This window comes from Podarcis melisellensis, assembly GCF_964234715.1.
Source record: "Podarcis melisellensis genome assembly, chromosome: Z".
NCBI classification, from domain to species: Eukaryota; Metazoa; Chordata; class Lepidosauria; order Squamata; family Lacertidae; genus Podarcis; species Podarcis melisellensis.
In genome coordinates, this window is record NC_138547.1 from 35,161,112 (window position 1) to 35,181,309 (window position 20,198).

The 20,198-nt window shown below is 42.8% G+C and overlaps 1 long non-coding RNA gene across 1 annotated transcript in view; it reads right to left on the minus strand.

The window, feature by feature from the left end:
* Window positions 1–528: 528 nt before the first annotated feature.
* LOC309362166 overlaps window positions 529–20,198 on the minus strand; it is a 390,859-nt gene continuing 371,189 nt past the window's right edge. The window contains exon 2 of the long non-coding RNA XR_014164818.1: window positions 529–1,621. This is a non-coding gene — a long non-coding RNA (uncharacterized lncRNA). The remainder of the gene's footprint in view (window positions 1,622–20,198) is intronic.

Below are 20,198 nucleotides of genomic sequence, written 5' to 3' on the forward strand. Positions count from 1 at the left end.
TGTATTGCTTTATCTTTCTGCCTTCCTAACTTAAATAATGCAGCTCAAGAGGAATGGTATGAAACGTGGAGCAAAAATAAGGTAGTTTCATCTGCTTCTAACCAAAAAAAGGCCAGTAATTTGCAGCAAAACAATAATAATCACCATTGAAACATTGCAGCACAGCCTTGGGAAAAGAGGCCTCGTGAGAGGGCATGGCTTAGGGCAGTGGTGTCCAAACTTTATTCAAAGAGGGAAATGCAGCCTCTGGACTGAAAAATGTCCCCCTCCTGCCCTCCTATGTTTGAAATTCTAGAATAAGAAACTGCCTCTTTGCCCTCAGCTGCTATGTATGTTTGTGACATCACAGGAGACCATTTATAGACAGGGCTGAGGAAACTAGTAATAAAGAAATGATGACAGAGGACCCCCCTCTCTTGTGATGTATGTGTCATGTGGACTCCATGGCACCCTAAGAAGCCCTCCTTAGCACCCACCAAGGCCCCCTGACTTCCAATGTTAATCATAATACAATACAATATAATATAATACAATACAATAATCTTTATTGGCATTTCAAGTTAAGACACTTCAAAATCGCATGAGATAGAAAGTCTTTTTTCTTCCTGTTTCTAAGAGATTTGAATGGGGAAATCCTTTCGATTCCACAATAATAAGAGCCAGTGGGGTGAGGGAGGCCAGGGCCACATCCACACCATTTAACGCGCTATCTAGCCACTTTAAACACTCATGGCTTCTTCCCCAAAAGAATCTGGGAGCTATAGTTGGAAAAGGGTGCGGAGAGTTGTTAGGAGACCCTGTTCCCTGCCAAGAAGGGAACCCTACCCCTACCCCTGACGCTATCCCTAACTCGAACCCTAAGGTTAACCCTTAACTAGAGCTACAATTCCCAGAGTTCCCTGCAAAGAAGGGAACCCTACCCCTAGCCCTGACACTAACCCTAACTCTGCTAACTCTAACCCTTTATCCTTAACTAGAGCTACAATTCCCAGAGTTCCCTAGCAAGGGGGGAACCCTAACCCTAACTCTACCCCGATGCTAACGCTAACCCTTAACCCTTAACTACAGCTACAATTCCCAGAGTTCCCTGGCAAGAAGGGAACCCTACCCCTACCCCTGACGCTAACCATAACTCTAACCCTAACGCTAACACTTAACTAGAGCTACAATTCCCAGAGTTCCCTGACAAGAAGGGAACCCCTCCCCTACCCCTAACTCTACCCCAACCCTACCCCTACCCCTTACTATAACCTTAATCCTGTACCACCCTAGCAACTCTCCGTCCCCTTAACCACCTACAGTTCCCAGAATCCCTGAGGGGAAGCCATTCCTGTTCAAAGCGTCTTCATAGCACTTTCAATGGACAGTGCACCTAATGTGGCCTAATGTTTCCTGCCTCATTTTCTTCTCTCCCCCCACTGCCCCATCACTTGCAGTTCAGCAGATGTCTGCCTGCAGTCTCCCTTCAAAGCTTCTTCTCTCAGGTCTGGCCACGGCCTTGTCCATTGCTCACTGCCAGTATTTCACATTCATTTCTCTGATGTAAATAGGGACGTCCTGCGGTGCTCTTCATGACTTTGAAGGCTGGACTTGGGGAAAACCTCACCGGTTCCGGACATCCCTGTAAGGCAAAGGCAAACAGGTGAGTGGCATGGCCCCCATCCGACAGTGTCCCCCCCAGACTCATCCTATGTTTGGCTGCCTGTTCACAAACAAGGCTTCCAAACCACTTTGCATCCACCTCAGCCAGGGTAGCCTCGCGGCATCCACTAGCCTGAATGCAAACTCTTCCGACAACCATCCACCAGTTGCAGCCTCACCAGGTTCATTGCCAGACATCAACCAGCTTCAGAGCTGAGTGTCAATCGCCTTCAAGTAGCGATCCCACCAGCAAGTAAACTTTGTACTTGCCTTCTGCTTACTCCACAGCATCCCAGCACTGGGCAATTGCCGCCTTCCGCTTGCCAGCTTCCTGCCAACGGGCAGGAGATCACCTGAGTGCCACCAAGCTGTCCATTTCTCTCTGGGGAGGGCAACTGCTGAGGCTTGCCCCACATTTATACCTCCTCAGCAGCCAAATGTTTTTGTCACATCACAGTCAACCCACAGACAATGGCAGCAGCTGGGGAGGCATCACCATCACCCCCTCAGTGACAGGAAATGGATCTGAAAACAAAGGGCAATGGGGAGAGTATTTCTGGCAGAGCTTTTGTTGTTGTTTTTGTTTAGTCATTCAGTCGTGTCTGACTCTTTGTGACCCCATGGACCAGAGCATGCCAGGCACTCCTGTCTTCCACTGCCTCCCGCAGTTTGGTCAGACTCACGTTAGTAGCTTGAACACTGTCCACCCATCTCATCCTCTGTCGTCCCCTTCTCCTTGTGCCCTCAATCTTTCCCAACATCAGGGTCTTTTCCAGGGAGTCTTCTCTTCTCACTATCTGTCCTTCCAGTGAGCACTCAGGGCTGATTTCCTTCAGAATGGAGAGGTTTGATCTTCTTGCAATCCATGGGACTCTCAAGAATCTCCTCCAGCACCATAATTCAAAAACATCAACTCTTCGGCGATCAGCCTTCTTTACATATGGAGCTTTTCTCACAATTTGCAAGAACCCTAAGCTAAATATTTTTTGAAAGTAATACAGGGGCTGGTGTGGTAGCCTCTGGGAAGTCACATTGGTAGGGATATCCTTATATATTGTTTTATCTGTCCAAGTACCTAATAATCATGCATTGTGGAAGGATGTGCCCCTTGCTATAGCTACTATCATCCTGGACTATCAGCATCATTGCATTCCTTCCTACAGACTCTTCCTCAGTGTTGTACCTGCCTTTCAGTATTGCAAACAAAAAATCCTCTTGGGACTCGTTTGCTGTCTGCTCCACCCTGGAACTGGTTTACGCACAGCCATTTATTCACATGCCCCCTTCCCTGTCATTAAAGTTCAAAAATGGTAATATAAACTATGATAAAGTTTGATAGCCAGAGAAACAACAAATAGGTAATTAAACAACATGGTTTGTGTAAAAATGTAACTGGTCCACTAGCCTCGGAGATTCTTAAGCAAAAATGAGTAACAATTAAGTCAACACTGGTTTAGGAAGAATGGCTTGGCCTTATATTATCAAGTGTCAAACTATCTCAAAGGCCTTTTCAAAATTTTACTAGCTAGAGTTGATGCTCTGCCAAGTGATCTTGGTGAACATTTTAGCCTTATAATGAGCACTGACATTTTCTCAGCATTATTTCCCCCCAGTAACACTACACTAGGAGCAGCCCCATCTGACATTCTCCGTGAAGGCCTAATTAACTTTCATTTTGTATAAAGTGGGCATTGAGCATAGTGCTGTGGATGGGCTGAACTGCCTTTTCTTTCCAAATATGGTCACTCTGACTCTGATCCCTTCTCATTTGTCCAAAAGTGTCCTTTGCATCACTTTGAAAGGGCATTTCCCCCTTACAACAAGATAGTTGTATCTCCAGATAGTGACACTTTCTCAGGTGTTCACCTAGAAGTCCATTCCATCCCCTTCTTGTATGTCAGATTCTAATCTATGAACGTGCATGGTTTTCTGCAGAAAAATTAACTTTTAAATATGTATGTTAAAACATGTTTTCTCTCAAAAATGCATTTCTAAATACATTTTGAATCAGAAAGTGCAAAAGACAGTAGATAAATGAGCTCTAATACACCCATTAGTTGTGGACCAGGTGAGTTCATACTTGAATTCACAAATACTGAATTCTTTAAGCATCCCTCCTTATACACCACATCTGTGGGTTGGACAACAAAACATGCCATGATGTAGTTCCCTGTACTTGAACTCCATACTTGAACTTAGCAACAGACTTGAAAGCCTTTGCTGGATCAATGATATAGTTTATTGGAGCCTGTGTAATATACAGTGTTTATTACGACAAATGATCAATGAGGAGGAAGGTCCATAGCTCAATGGAAGAGGATAGCAGGAAAGGATATATTGAATAAGTATTATCCTTCCTTCACTCACACTAGCAGAGTGATGTAGCAGAGCAGATTCCCTTCAATATAGCAGGAAGCTAGTTTGCAGATTCGTTTGAATCTCTTTAGTTGAGTAATCCAATCTGACTTGCCCAGATGGATTATTCCTGGTGTTTCCTTCTATCCCTCTTAAAAGAATAAAGACACATGAGTTTACTCACATTTCAGTTCACGATTTGATCCCTGAAAGGCAGGCTTTCCTTGGAAGACACAAGATCTACCCACCTTGGAAGAATGGCAGATGAAGGTGATAGATTACATGGGACTGGCAGAAATGACTGGCAGAATCCGAGACCAGGAAAGAGAGACAGCGGAAGAAGATTGGAAGAAATTTAAGGACTATCTTAGGAAACATTGTAAAATTAATGAATGTTAGAATGACGTTGGTTTAGAAATTATGTGGTTAACAGCTGTAATGGTTAAGTAAAAAGAAAAGAAAGGCTAAAAATTAAATGAAAAATAAGGGAGAGGATTTGCTGAATTAATAATTAGAAATTGGAATACAGAAAGGGGAGGTATGAGGAAGTCGGGGAAGTAAGTTACAAGAAAATAAGGGATTGAAACTATACTTGTTTTTATTTTTGTTTGTTTGTATTGTTGTTTTGTTTTGTTTTTATATAATCTTTGAAACTTTAATAAATATCTTTTAAAAAAAGAAAGGCAGGCTTTCCTTAGTAGTTACGTACATAACAATCTGTGAGTTCATCTCACATGGAGATTGAGCTCATGTGCTGCTGGCTGAGAGCCACCAGACAGCAAAATTACATTAAAAAAACAAAATGGTTGTAGCAGAACAGCATGGCAGCAAGAAAGCAGCAGTTAACAGATCAGCAAGAGAGAGAGACAAGAGAGAGAAAATGGCTGCATGACTTGGCTCTTTTATGGAGTCACCCATCTCTCAGATCACATGCAGGGGAGGGACGCTCCAGACCAGCGGAACAGGAAGTTACACTGACTGGAGTAACATCCCCCTGCCTGTGCCCACTCTAGGGAAATAAGGAATATTGCATTTGACTGTTCCAATGGATTACATTCCACAGGTAGTATCATCACAGGTTTCATTTTCCTGGAGATTTCATTGTACAGTGGCACCTCGGGTTATAGACGCTTCAGGTTACATATGCTTCAGATTACAGACTCTGCTAACCCAGAAATTGTACCTCGGGTTAAGAACTTTGCTTCAGGATGAGAACAGAAATCATGCTCCTGCAGCGCGGCAGCAGCAGGAGGCCCCATTAGCTAAAGTGGTGCTTCAGGTTAAGAACAGTTTCAGGTTAAGAACGTACCTCTGGAATGAATTAAGTACTTAACCCGAGGTACCACTGTATTCGGGACACGGGTGGCACTGTGGGTTACAGAGCCTAGGACTTGCTGATCAGAAGGTCGGTTGTTCGAATCCCCGCGACGGGGTTAGCTCCGATTGCTCAGTCCCTGCTCCTGCCAACCTAGCAGTTCGAAAGCACGTCAAAGTGCAAGTAGATAAATAGGTACCGCTCTGGCGGGAAGGTAAACAGTGTTTTCGTGCGCTGCTCTGGTTCGCCAGAAGCGGCTTAGTCATGCTGGCCACATGACCCAGAAGCTGTATGCCGGATCCCTCAGCCAATAAAGCAAGATGAGCGCCGCAACCCCATAATCAGCCACGACTGGACCTAATGGTCAGGGGTCCCTTTACCTTTACCACTGTATTCAGTGTATGTGTAAGCATGTGTTGACCATTTTTTTGGAAAGCCTCCAAATGTGGATTGAACCAGAACATGGTGAGCTGAATCTTGAGAAGTGTTGTAATATGCATAAGATGTGTTGACCAAACCCAAATTCCCTGGGGGGAGAAAATAATGTCTTCTCCGTATTGAAAAAAATTCTTGTGTGATGGGCATTGAGGCAAATTTGTAGGAGCTTAATCATATTAAGTAGAAGCAGCCACACCACACTTCTGTAAAATAAAGTGAGTAAGATGAAAAAGACTGCGGTGAAAAAGTCATTGTTCAGCTATGTCTTCTCAGAGCATTCACCAAAGTCAGCTGATCTAATGCAACTTTAATCAATAATCTCTATTCATGAGAGGTTTATACTAGTTCTTGTCATCATTGCAAAGCATCCAACAGAATGCCCATGATTCAAAATACGTCTTGACAAATGTTAATTTCAGAAAAGAGCAATTCTAAAATTGATCTGAATTGCATCTCATTGTAACTTTGGAAATCGCTGGAGATGACGATTTTTTCCTTTATGCCCCACAGCCGCAAATATTTTAATGTGAACAAAATGCAGTACCTGGATAACAACTTTGCAGCTTGTCCTACTTTTACATTATAGTCATGGTTCAACAGGATATTAAAGGCAATATGCAATTATAACGCAATTGCCCTTGTGTTTAAAATTAGCTGCGCATTTAAGGGACTCATTTATGATTAATAATCAGTTATATTTCATTTGTAATATGCAAAGTGTGCTGCTATTGTTACCCAGTTCATTCGCACAACAATCCTTAGAGATAGTTTACTGTAATTGCCAAAATGACCTATTCCCCAGATGAAGAGCTAAGGAATAATTAAAGCCCAGGCTACAAGTCACTCTGGCACTGCCACAAAATACAGATGTACAAGCTTCATTGTCCATTAGACATATTGCAAAATGGATATAGTATGGTGGCTGCCACACTGCATTGATGTATTAGAGAAGTAGTGGGGAACCTTAGGCCCAGGGTTCAAATGCAGCCCTGCGGGCACCGGTCTCTCCCACCCCATACTATTCATAAAAAATATGAATGGTTTGCAACAACCAAACATACAGTAAAACCATACCATAAAATTTACATTTTTACTGGCCACCCAAATCTCTGCCAAGTGGTGTGAGATTCCAGGGGTCTTGACACTTAACCAGGGTACATGATTGATTTGGGGAAAATGAGGCACAGCAGAGTCTGCAGTGTCCTTATGAAATAAAGTTTATTTACACATATTTACACCTGAGTTTAGATGGAGAGAGATTTAACAGCATTCACATCTCAAGAGGGAGTTGTCCTTCTCAGCAGCTGTCAGGAGCAGGAGTCAGGCATAGGTCAGCAATAAAGAACACGGTGTCCACAAAGTTAGCTCTTTATTCAAAGAAACCAAAACAGTATAGGCCTAGAGATCCCAGCAACTTTTCCCAGAAGGTCTTGCTCCATTGAGGCAGTTGCCAGGACTGCAGGTCCCCACTTTCCCACCACCCTCTAAGGCTCCTCATCTCCAGGGTCTTTCCCAATAAGTTGTTTGCACACAACCAATCTCTGCTCTGCTCCTTTCATTTATCTGCATGTTCTAGGAGACCAGATCGGACGAAAGTTCACTGCAGGAGGAGGAGAGTCTCTGGATTCTTAAGCAACTCTGTCTCAACACTGCTTCTTAGCCAACCTCCTCTCCAGCCTCTGATTCTGGACTGCTCTTTGCCACAGACTCTCGCTGCTCAGTAAACCCTGTTGCCTCTTCAGTTGCCAATACCTCCTCCTCTCAGTCTGTTCCCTCTTCTCCCTTCTCATCCTCGTTCTTTCCCTGGGGGTTCCCTTGTGGCTTCCCCAGCTGGTGCCTCACAGCAAACCTCTGCATCCAGACAGTCCATGAAAGCAGCAGAGCATTGGATTCACATGCATCCTAAGCACCATCCTAGTGTCTCTCTGTAACAGTTTGCTCTAGCCAGGTGGCATGGTTGCTGGTCTTTAGTCCCTGCATGGAGTTCTGCTCTACTCCTGCACCTCCTTCCCAGAACCCCTTGCCAGTGGTGGAGGAAGGGGGCAGTGCATCCCGGGTGCCATCTCTATGGGGGTGACAAGGCATCCCGCGGGGGGCTCGCCTCATGCTGCCCCCAGGTTTGGCAGCATATTACGCCGCCACTACCATACAGCTGCAGCCGCATACAGAGGATCCTCCATTCGCAGCTGCAGTGTGGCGGCAGAGGGATCCTGCCACCGTCCATAAGGTGCTCGAGTGGCACCGTCAGCAAGCTGTCCGGCAGCACATGCATGGCACCGCTACATACACGTTTGGCGTGCACGTATGCATTGTACATACATCACCGTGCATGCATTGTACATACGGTGCATGTGCATGCAACATACATAGCAGTTTGCGCACGTGCTGTACGTAGTGATGCCACACATGCGCCATACGTACGGCATACATAAATGCACCTCCAGGTGGTTTGCCCTGCCCCCAACACCCCCACAGTGGGGGTGTTCTCCTTCCTTTGCCCCTGCCCCTTGCCTAAGGCAACTCCCTCCTTACATAATCCCCCCCCTCGCCTTGGCAATCTACATTTCAAAAGCCTCCTGCAAAAGCACTTTCCCCCCTGTGATGACATCACCTCCCCATAACCCTGACAACCTCCATTCCCAGCTCTCCTGTTGTCTTTGCTAACTAATGCGCTGCTGAGGGAGGGACTCCACTTCCCTTCTTACCTTTTGCCAGGGTAATGACTCTGCTCTCTTCTGCTTTGTTATTCGATGGCACCTCTGTCAGCTTATCTCTTGAACAGGAGAACTGGCCCAGACTATATGTTTATGCTGTATCTGGCATCTTCCCTTAATTTTCCAAATACAGTGGTACCTCTGGTTAAGAAGTTAATTTGTTCTGGAGATCCGTTCTTAACCTGAAACTGTTCTTAACCTGAGGTACTACTTTAGCTAATGGGGCCTCCCGCTGCCAGAGCGCGATTTCTGTTCTCTTCCTGAAGCAAAGTTCTTAACCTGAGGTACTATTTCTGGATTAGCGGAGTTTGTAACGTGAAGCACCTCTAACCTGAAGCACCTGTAACCCGAGGTACCACTATTAGCTAAATGCTACCATTTACTAAATGGTATTTAGAGGGATCTACTCCCCCTATTCATAACAATATCTGTCTGTCTGTCTGTCTGTCTGTCTGTCTATCTTTGGGAATAATCCACTGTAGAGTGGTGGAAGTACATACCAAAGCTGCATTCAAAGAGCACTTTATTCCATTTTCCTGACCTTTTTTACCTAATAATTTCAAGGCTTTATATGATAATTCACATGATGTAAAAACCCTTCTAGAAATCTGGTGGAATCTAGTCAAAGTTTGGAGCTAATTTATGTGTTAATCGTTTCCAGAAGATGATTTGTTTGCAACCCCGTTAACTTAGAATATTGTAGGAGATTTGCTTTGTAATTTCATGTAGTGAAATTTGAAATGGTATCCTAGCATGCAGTTCTTTCTTGCCAACATGGTAGCATTTTGATCAAAGAGCTGTAGTTCCATAACACAACAGGTACTACAGTGTGAAAGTAATATTAGGAACCGGGACAGAAGAGTAAGCATTATAACCACTAAGAATAATGCAACAAAGCCCAAATCTGAATGTAGCCTAAGGGCCTCTTCAGAATCAGAGTCCTTGACTCTAGAGACAGTGTACATTGTCTCTGAACAGACCAGGTCCTGCCCAACATTTAATGAGAACAAAAATGGTAATAATAAGAACTTAAGAAGAGCCTGCTGTATCATGCCAATGGCCAGTCTAATCCTGCATCCTGTACTCCAAGTGGCCAACCAGATGTCTGTAGGAAACCTGCAAGCAGGTCTTGAGCATAAGAGCACTCTTCCCTCCTCTGGTTTCCAGCTACTGGTATTTATAAATGTTGTTGCCTTCCACTGTGGAGGTTGATCAGAGCCAACATGGCTAGTAGCTTAGTAGACAAGTCCTTAAGGCTTAGGTCTTTAATAGTAAAGGGGGAAAGGGCCCTCTTGGCTCACACCAATGCCCGTCTAGTCCAGAATCGTATAATATGAGGCATATACAGTGGTATCTCAGGTTACATACACTTCAGGTTACAGACTCCGATAACCCAGAAATAGTGCTTCAGGTTAAGAACTTTGCTTCAGGATGAGAACAGAAATCGTGCTCCGGTGGCGCGGCGGCAGCGGGAGGCCCCATTAGCTAAAGTGGTGCTTTAGGTTAAGAACAGTTTCAGGTTAAGTATGGACCTCCGGAACGAATTAAGTACTTAACCTGAGGTACCACTGTACGGAGTTTTCAGTGTGTCTTCTCACTCCTGGACAACACACTGCAGTTGCAAAAATATAATTTTCTACACCCTTTTTAGAAGTATAGCCTTCCTGTCCGATCATGCCAGTAACCGCTGACTAGCTTAGCAGAAGTTTCTTCATGCTTTCTCAACAGTATTAAAAACAGAAGAGTTTTAAAAAGTTATAGTGCAGCAGAGTAGTCTAGGCTTTAGGGTCACCAAAAAGAGAGAAATGGATCATCAACGAAAAAGGACAAAAAGCTTGATGATTTGCACAAAATGTACATTACATTCAGCTGGTCACTTTATACAAAAGAAATAACCATAAAGTGACTTGACAAGATAAAATACACCAAATTTAAGAAAGTTAAATCCAGAAAAATTAAAACAACAAACACTGCAACACTACGTTACTCATCCAGTAAAATATTAATACCCATCCCACTAAGAAATGTTCTCCACTTTAGGAGGCAACTTAGGAGGCAATTACCAAAGGTCTGACGAGACAAAAAGATCCTACCCTAAAGACTGACAAGGATGGAGCCAGGCATTTCCCCTCGAAGACAGCGTTCCACAGAAAGGGAGCCACCATTGAAAAGGCTCAGCCTCATGTGGATACCCTCCACCCCTCCCTTGAGTGGGGAACAAGGAAAATGGCCTCTGATGAAGACCTCAGAGCCAGGGCTGGTTCATGTGTTAATTTGTATGTATAGATATACATTTAGAAACAATTACTATAATTTAAACAGAAATACTATACATCTCACAGTTATGGGAAAGATTGGTTTAGTGATCTGTGAGCCTGAGCGGTTTGCTATCTAGGTGGTAATTATTAATGGGCAATTTTGATGCTTTTGCTCACCCTTCTCATGGCCTTCTCTCTTTAAGACAAGTCCCTGGACACCTTAAGATAGAGGACCGTTATCTGTAATGTAGGACTCATGACCACCCTACTAAAGTTGTTCTAGTCATGGTAGTGCCTTTGCAATTCCATTAAACCATTTTGATCTGTGGGTCTTGCCATAGGCCCCGAGCTTGATATTTCTAGTTCAGAAAATATTATCCACTGCCGACTTCTAGTAAGACTTCAAGTTCATTTTGCATTGATTTTCGCGGGTGTCCCTCCCGCTCCACCTCCAGAAATCAAAGTTAAAAATATTGATGAATTCATTTGGATTTGTGCTGATAGATACATTTTGAATATGAACCAAAAAAAGAAAGAAGTACTTTGTTTCATTTCTTTCATAAATCAAAGTTTCACTTCTTTCATAAACGAGAAATGTTTTCTAAGCTAAAACTAAACTTCTGACAGAGTTGAAGTTGTACATTTGCATAAAGAAAATGTTGAAATAACACATTCAGAATCAATACTTTGCTCCTTGACACAAAGGCACGGGAGGAGAAAAAAAGCTCTAATATGTCAAGCTCAAATATATCTGTCTTAAGCAACTTGTGAAAAAAGACCAATAGGTCTCATCCGGATAGACGAGCTGAGGGAATATCTGTCAAGGCATATTGATCTGTTGCTGTACAATGTAGTTTTAACGGATTTCTACTTCACAAAATTCACTGTAAGTGTTCTTCAAATTTGGGGGATTAAAATTACAAGTGTAAATCTACGTAGTCAATTCTTTAAATGACTTAGGGAAGAAGATAAAGAAAACAATGGTTGCTAACTCCTGATTAGGGAAAGAGCTTTTGGCAACCACCCTCCCCCCACCCCACCCCCCCATAAAAATGAAAAAATATTACCAAGCAAAAAAGTCATCTCACACTATTTGTTTATTTTGGGGTGGGAAGATTATCGCCCTCTTCAAACCTTATGATCCCCCCCACTTCTACTACTACAATACTTCTACTACCAATCTATGACTTATACCCCACCCATCTGACTGGGTTGTTCCAGTCACTCTGGGCAGCTTCCAACAAAATAGAAAAAACATAACGAAAGATCAAACATAATAATAATAATAATAATAATAATAATAATAATAATAATAATTTATTTTTTGTACCCTGCCCATCTGGCTGGGCTTCCCCAGCCACTCTGGGCGGCTTCCCAAAATATATTAAAATACTCTAATACATCAAACATTAAAAGCTTCCCTGAACAGGGCTGCCTTCAGATGTCTTCTAAAAGTCTGGTAGTTGTTGTTCTCTTTGACATCTGGTGGGAGGACGTTCCAAAGGGAGGGTGCCACTACCGAGAAGGGCCTCTGCCTGGTTCCCTGTAACTTGGCTTCTCGCAGTGAGGGAACTGCCAGAAGGCCCTCGGTGGACCTCAGTGTCTGAGTAGAACGATGGGGGTGGAGACGCTCCTTCAGGTTTACAAGACTGAGGCCGTTTAGGGCTTTAAAGGTCAGCACCAATACTTTGAATTGTGCTCGGAAACGTACTGGGAGCCAATGGGTCTTTTAAGACCTGTGTTAAGTGGTCTCGGCGGCCGCTCCCAGTCACCAGTCTAGCTGCCGCATTCTGGATTAGTTGTAGTTTCCGGGTCACCTTCAAAGGTAGCCCCACGTAGAGCGCATTGCAGTAGTCCAAGCGGGAGATAACCAGAGCATGCACCACTCTGGTGAGGCAGTCCGCAGGCAGATAGGGTCTCAGCCTGCGTACCAGATGGAGCTGGTAAACAGCTGCCCTGGACACAGATTTGACCTGTGCCTCCATGGACAGCTGCGAGTCCAAAATGATTCCCAGGCTGCGCACCTGGTCCTTCAGGACCAGGGAATCCTCCACACCTGCCCGCCTCCTGTCCCCCAAGAACAGTACTGTCTTGTCAGAATTCAACCTCAATCTGTTAGCTGCCATCCAACCTCCAACATTAAAAACTTCCCGATACAGGGCTGCCTTCAAATGTCTTCGGAAAGTTGTATTATTGTTTATCTCGTTGAAATGGGGGAGTACGGGGATTAATGGGCTAGCTTCCACCTCTTCCATCACCATCACTCTCCATAAGTTGGACGGTGACTTTCTAAAGTGTGGAGCCTGATCTTCCATTTAGAAAGCTGACCTTTCAGGGTTCAAAATCATGGGAGGGAGTCTCCAGCATCATGAAATATACCATCATGAAATCATGCTTGCTACTTGATCATTGATTGGCAAGGACACAGTTAAGGAAAGAGAAAGCCAAGGGCAAATGGCTCTCAGGTGATACAGAACAAGGGAAATAGTGGCAGGTTTCAGTCACAAAGAAGGTAGACTAACAGCAGTGAAACCCTATGCATGTCTATTCTGAAGTCACCTCAATTCAGTTCAGTTGAGCTTATTCCAAGAAAAGTGTGTATGAGAATTTAAAGGTGATTTCAGTAAAAGGTTTTGTTTTGGTTTTTTTTACTGTGGAGGAATTTAATAGGTGTCCGTTCAGCACAGTTTGAAGAGTGTGTGTTTTCCTGAGTTGCAAGAACTTTTAAAAATTCAATGATGGTTTGATTTAGCAAGCAATCAGGTGAGATGAGATAAATAAAAAGTGTTTGTGTATAGTAGCCTCATACCCAGCTTCACTCAGGAATGACCGCTCCCCGCTTAAAACGGGGGGCGCCCTTTGCGTGGACGCGTGCAGCCCCTAGATCTGGAGCGGCTCCAACAGGTGGGATACCTGGAGGTCTCCGCCTACCTCAGTCAGTTGTCCAATCCCATCTGGGGGAAGCGTTGCCAAGGAGACCAGGCCATGTAGGGGAGGGATTACCTGTCCACACAATAGAGGGAGGATCTTACCTGGGAATCCTCACTTGGCTCCAGAGCTTCTCCCACCCTACCCACCCTCAGTTAATGTCTTATTTTGCAGGTTAACTTTTCCTCACAGGTTTTGCAGGTTAACTTTTCTTCACAGGTATGCGGGCGCTGCTACGTTAAGGTCGCTGTTAAAGGGCCAGAAAGGAATTTCCCTGCATTGGCAGGTTTCGCCTTTCCCGTAGCAAAACGTCACAACTTTGGCGGTATCAGGCCTTGGGCGGAATCCTTTTGTCCATCTTCCTCTTTGCGGTGGCGATACCAGGGTTCCCTGTTAAAGGGGTTTTCTGAAGGGAGGCTTTGACCGAACGCCAAAAGGTCGTCATTGCTCTCCCCTGAGGCGTCGTCATTACGGGGGCGGCTATCTCTGCTTGAACATATGTTCTCCAGAGCCGGCCCATCCCCCCTCCCCACACACTGGATAACCCTGATGCTCCCTAGGTCCCCGGCTGGGGACTGGGGAGGGAGAACGCCCAATGCCTGAGCCAAGGTCTACCCACATTTGAAATTTAATAAAGTTGTGGCCAAATTAATCCCATAGCACGTTGTCTTGAGTCGTTATTCCACATGACGGGGGGACCGCGTGGGATCTGGGGACTCCGCCTGTCCACGCAATTCGAGGAAACGAAACAAAGAATCAGTGAAATTTTGAAATCACTGGTTAAAATCAGTGCAGTTTTGAAAGACTCTGTCTGCCATCTTAATTCAAAATGGTGTCCAGTTGTATCTAAACATAGATAAAACCTGCTCCCTGATCTCAGGAAAAATGATTACAATATCTTAAGAGGAGTCCAAATGCATAATGAGCAGATAAACATCAGATAGATAGATGATAGATAGATAGATAGATAGATAGATAGATAGATAGATAGATAGATACAGATGATAGATGGACAAGTAGTTGATTAGACTTCACATTCCATATAACAAATAATTACAAGTTGTTATACCACATTTTATGTTTATGTAATATCTTCCAAAATATTTTGTGAAGAAACTATATTTTATATTTTTTGTCAATATGAAGTTATATTCCAACTTTAAGTTTCCCCTTCCTCACACTGATCTCCTTCTCAAAGTCTCACCAGCATGTGACTTGGAATTTTGTGATTAACATATTCTTACTTGTCATGAGACTTTTGGGAAGGGAAGGCTAAGTATTGCATCCAATGACAAGCAGACTTACAAACACCACTCAGTTTGACTGAAGCTAGTTAGCAATGTTCCCAGTTTTATTTGTTCTTAGGTTCAGCCTTGTGTCATCCCAAGATAATACTGTAGTTTAGTTCCGATGATGGATATCTACATGTTTGCCCATTTGCTAAGTAGAGCTTGTTTAACTAGCTGTTTTATGGCTTGTTTATCTATATTGTAGTTTTCTTTCATTAATGTTTAGTTATGTCTGAAGCTATTGAGTTTATATATGGCTAATTGGTACTTTCTGTACTGGTCTGCAGTAATTAAAACGTACTCTAATTGAGCTGTTTTTAGTCAGAGCTAACCAGGATGGCATTTAAGTGTTTAATAACACTGCTGCTTGGTTCTTCTGTGATTCCTCTAGCTTTAATTGGACTCTTACTTGCAACAAAATTAAGTGATTTTCTTAATCTCTGCCAGATTTGTGTCATTTTGTAATTGCTTAAACTGCTGACAACTTCTATTTGATGCAACCTTACAATGCAATGAAAATCTTTAATTGTTGCCCCCCCCTTTTGGCTCTTTCCCAATACTCAGTCGGTATGAAGAGGACTAAAACAGGACTAAAAGCTAACAATAACTATGTAATAACTTACGTATAAGACTGAAGTAGGGACAAAAGTTTTTTTAATGCCCTTCTGCATTCCTGCATTGTGGGGGTTGGACTAGATTACCCATGGTATCCCTCCCAACTCTACAATTCTATGGTTCTATCCTAGCAAAGGACAAATAGGCCAGTTTCCACACAAAGGGATAAATTGGCATAACTATGTCACCAAACTTGATAATAGTGAAAAACCAGTGGGAAGGTATTTAACATGCACAGAAATTCCCCCCCCCCACACACACACAGAGAGCACTTATGACCTTAAGGTGGACATACTGTAACAAAAGAACCTCAAAGGGAAATAGCAACACAAGAAAATGTGATTATATTTCATCAAGAAGTTCAGTGTTATCACTTGTAGATTTAATTAGCACCATGGATTTTGGTCACACTTCTTATGTTAACTGGACTATTAATACCAATACAGTCGTACCTTGGTTGTCGAACAGAATCCATTCTGGAAGTCTGTTTGACTTCCAAAAATGTTTGACAACCAAGGTGCGGCTTCCAAGTGGCTGCAGGAGCTTCCTGCACTCATTAAGCTGTGTTGGCTTTCAAAGAATGTTCACAAACCGGAACACTCACTTCTGAGTTTGCGGCGTTCCGGAGCCAAAACATTTGAATCACAAGGCATTCGAGATCCAAGGCATGACAGTACAGTGGTACCTCGGGTTAAGTACTTAATTCGTTCCGGAGGTCCACACTTAACCTGAAACTGTTCTTAACCTGAAGCACCACTTTAGCTAATGGGGCCTCCTCCTCCTGCTGCTGCTGTGCTGCTGGAGCACGATTTCTGTTCTCATCCTGAAGCAAAGTTCTTACAGACTCTGGCTTAGCGGAGTCTGTAACCTGAAGCGTATGTAACCTGAAGCGTATGTAACCCAAGGTAACTGTATGTCTGTTATCAACAACCATGCTTTCTTGTAGACAGACAGTATTTAATAGCATACTTTTCTGCATTTAATATCCTCTCCCCACCAAGTCAAAGCCGGATGTTTATAAACACTCCGGAGCAGGATGCCACAAAGAGAGCCTTGTGTCACTGTTGCTTTGCTTCTTTGATTTCTGTTTCTCTTGGTCTGTGAGTTTTGAAAGAAGTGAAGCTGGCTAAAATGCTGCCTGTGGAACACTGCAGAGTTCTGATTTTTTGTTGTTCTTCTACCATAGCAGTGAATTATTATTATTATTATTATTATTATTATTATTATTATTATAAAAAGAAAAGGTAAAAGCTTCATTTTATAAAATCCTATGTTTCCCTGCTTTAATAACAAACAGACCCCGAGCTTCAGAATTCATAGGCAGCCTTCTAGACAGCCTCACATTGATGTTAATACAATACATAATAAAAAGCTGCCCATTTTTTGTTTGAAAGTCTGAATTATTTGTATTCTTCATTTACAAATGCCCTTATAGCATGACATTTTGTTCATAACCATGATGCCCCACAATTTTTGTAGCCGATTTTCGGCAGATTACTGCTTCTCCATGATTTTGCTATCATCATCATAGCTATTATCAGTCAACAGATGTTGATCTTTCTTTACCTGATAATTAATATGATCTTACAACATTGTGGTTCGAATCAGTTGCAAACAACATCCCATTATTTCCCTTATGGCTTCATATATACATATTACAGTGTTATTTTTCTAGAAAAAGAGGTGCCAGAACTCACCACACATGCCTTCCTCTTTCTTGTAGAATAGTAATGGTGCTCACCTAAGAGGTGCCAAAACTAAGCTCCAGTGAGTTCCATCTGAGAAAAAGCCATATATAAAAACAAAATTCCCATCACGTGGGCAGAAGTTTCCTTTTTCTATAGCACCAACAACAAACAACACTGATAATATATCTGTTATATAAGTACTATAGTGCATTTTTTATGTCATTTTTTGGTTGAAAGGTCCAGAAAGCACTGAAAAGCATATTCAAAAACAAATGTTTGTTCATCCTGCATCCAGGCAACCAAAAAGCCATTACAACTGTCACGGACACATTCTACTTAGGCCCCTGGTAAGGACGCTGTGGCTCTCCAAATGTTTCTTGTGTGTCATAACCAGGGGTAGGCAACCTAAAGCCTGTGGGCCGGATGTGGCCCAATCACCTTCTCAATCTGGCCCACAGACGGTCTGGGTGGGAATCAGCGTGTTTTTACATGAGTAGAATGTGTCCTTTTATTTAAAATGCATCTCTGGATTATTTGTGGGGCATAGGAATTCATTCTCTCCCCCCCCCAATAAAGTCCAGCCCCCCACAAGGTATGAGGGATTGCTGACCCCTGGTCATAACTCACCATTAGTTATGTGGGCCTGGGCTGGTGGGAGTTGGAGTCCAATGAAATCTGGAAGGCCACAAGTTCCCCATCACTGAACAAGGCAAAAGTACTCAAGGAGGGTATGAAGCATGGCCAGTGAGGTGGGAGGAGGTATGGAGAAAGAGATTAGGTCCATGGAGTGGGGCATGGCAGTGGAAGCAGCACCAACAATCTCAGTCAAGCCTTAACCAACTATCACTTGCAGATTTCTCTGCTCTTCAAGTTGTAGATGGGTACAACACTTGAGTAGGTTGGCTCTGCCTTTCATTGGGTCTCACTGTAAGAACTGCTTTATGCCCTACCAATCTCAATGGGCACCAACAACTGCTGGGGCCTGGCCTGGCTTGGGTAGAATCCCGGGAGCTGAATAGGTCATAATCCTCACTCCCCCCACCAGCCTGAGATTCTTCATCCCTGTCCTAATGGGCAGGAAATGACCACAATGTGTGGCAAAAGAAAGATCTCCCTCCTTTAAAAAAGAGATTTGCTCTAGTTAAGAAGCTAAGCAGTTTTTTTCCTTCAATGCATTTTACGTATGAGTGCATCTATGTGTGCAATGGCATTGTACTTAAAGCGCTCCAGCTTTTAAGGGAAACAATATTATTTCCTCCACCATCCAGCTAACCTCTTCTATTTCCAAGAATTGTGTAAGTCACTTATTACCCAGAGTGAAAGCAAGGTTTCTGCATTGTAGGGCTGTTTTCCTCTGCAAAGAGGATCTTGGTTTTTCATGTTCTGATACCTGTAAAGAAAAAGGCTGCCTTTGAAGGCTCTGCAGGAATCGATCACTATTAAAATTTCATAAATATCTCACATAGCTATTTTCATTGTCTGGGATCAAATAGAGGGGGAAATGCAGAAAGGAAGGAAAAACTTGTTAGCACATCATGCCTTAATGCTGCCTTGGTAACTGATTATTCATGAAAGAATTGGCAAAAGCTGTGAGGAAAGAGAAAGTCAAAACTAAATACAAAACTATTTCCCCTTCTCCCTTGGGCAGCCAACTAAGGTTTCTGAGCTTGTATCTTAATTTTCAGTACTTCTTTATTTAATATGTCAACTTAAGAAGGAAATGGAGAGAGAAAGGCAGCCAGCAGAAATTCCTAATAAAGAGAGAAGATGCTATCTTACTGCCAAAACAACAATAAGAATTAAGAATATAGGACAGTGTGGTTTTAGAGAATGCATCCAATTTGCATGACTTGGAATGTAATCCTATACACACCTATCTGGAAATTGGCCCCACTCAATGTAGCTTATTTCTGAATAACCATGCATAAGATTATTCTGTTATACTGTACTGTATATATTTTCCTTGGCAAAACAGAGAAGCTGAAATTGGGAGAACAAAAACTCTCCTCCTTTCTGACACACACACACACACACACACACACACTCTTTCATGTGCAAACAATTTAAATGAGTTTAAATATTAAACATATTCTCAAGAGATGGGACAACAGATCAAACAAATGTTTCAGATATGTTATTTTAATGAGAATCTCAGTTACATAAAAGACATTAAGGACGCCACAATGGAAATCATGGTAAATGTTTTCACCATGCAGAATAGATTGTGCAAAATGAAGACTGGGATTTAGCAGGAATGAAGAGAAATACTGGCGGTTTGGTATTTTAATCACAGATTCAGGTGAGTCTTGCCAGAGATGTGGCACAGTAATTTATTTCCATTTGATGTAATTTTTTTTTATGGTCTCAGTTTAAAAGACAGCAGAACATCCAATTTCTCCATCTGCATCACTGGTATTCTTATTAGGAATGTATGCAGGATGTTCCAAATAAAAGAAAAGAAGGTAAGCTAAATATTGAGAAAGAAAGAGATGGGTATATAAAATTTCATTTATTTTGTAGACTGTGTGTCTTTTCTGGAATCAAAGGTGTGTGTGTGTTCCTAAGGTAGTAGGATGTACATCAACAGGGTACATCAATAGTGTATACACACACCCCTTTCAAAATAATAGCACCAAGAAATCTCCAGATGAGAAGGGATGTTGTCATTAAGCCTGCTGACAAAGACAGTGCTGTGGCACTTAACACTGCAGACTACTTAGCAGAACAGTGAAGACAACTGAGGGAAAAACATGCAACCCCCTTGACAAAGACATCACCATGGATCTCAATAACCACATCATTAAAACTATGCAAAACTGTACAGGCAGGGAACTTCTTAAGAGCAGACATCTGATCTCATTGTTAATTCAATTCCCACACCTGGAAGGTTTTACATGCTACCAAAAATCCACAAAGCCAGCAACCCTGGATGCCCCATTGACTCAGTTAACAACACA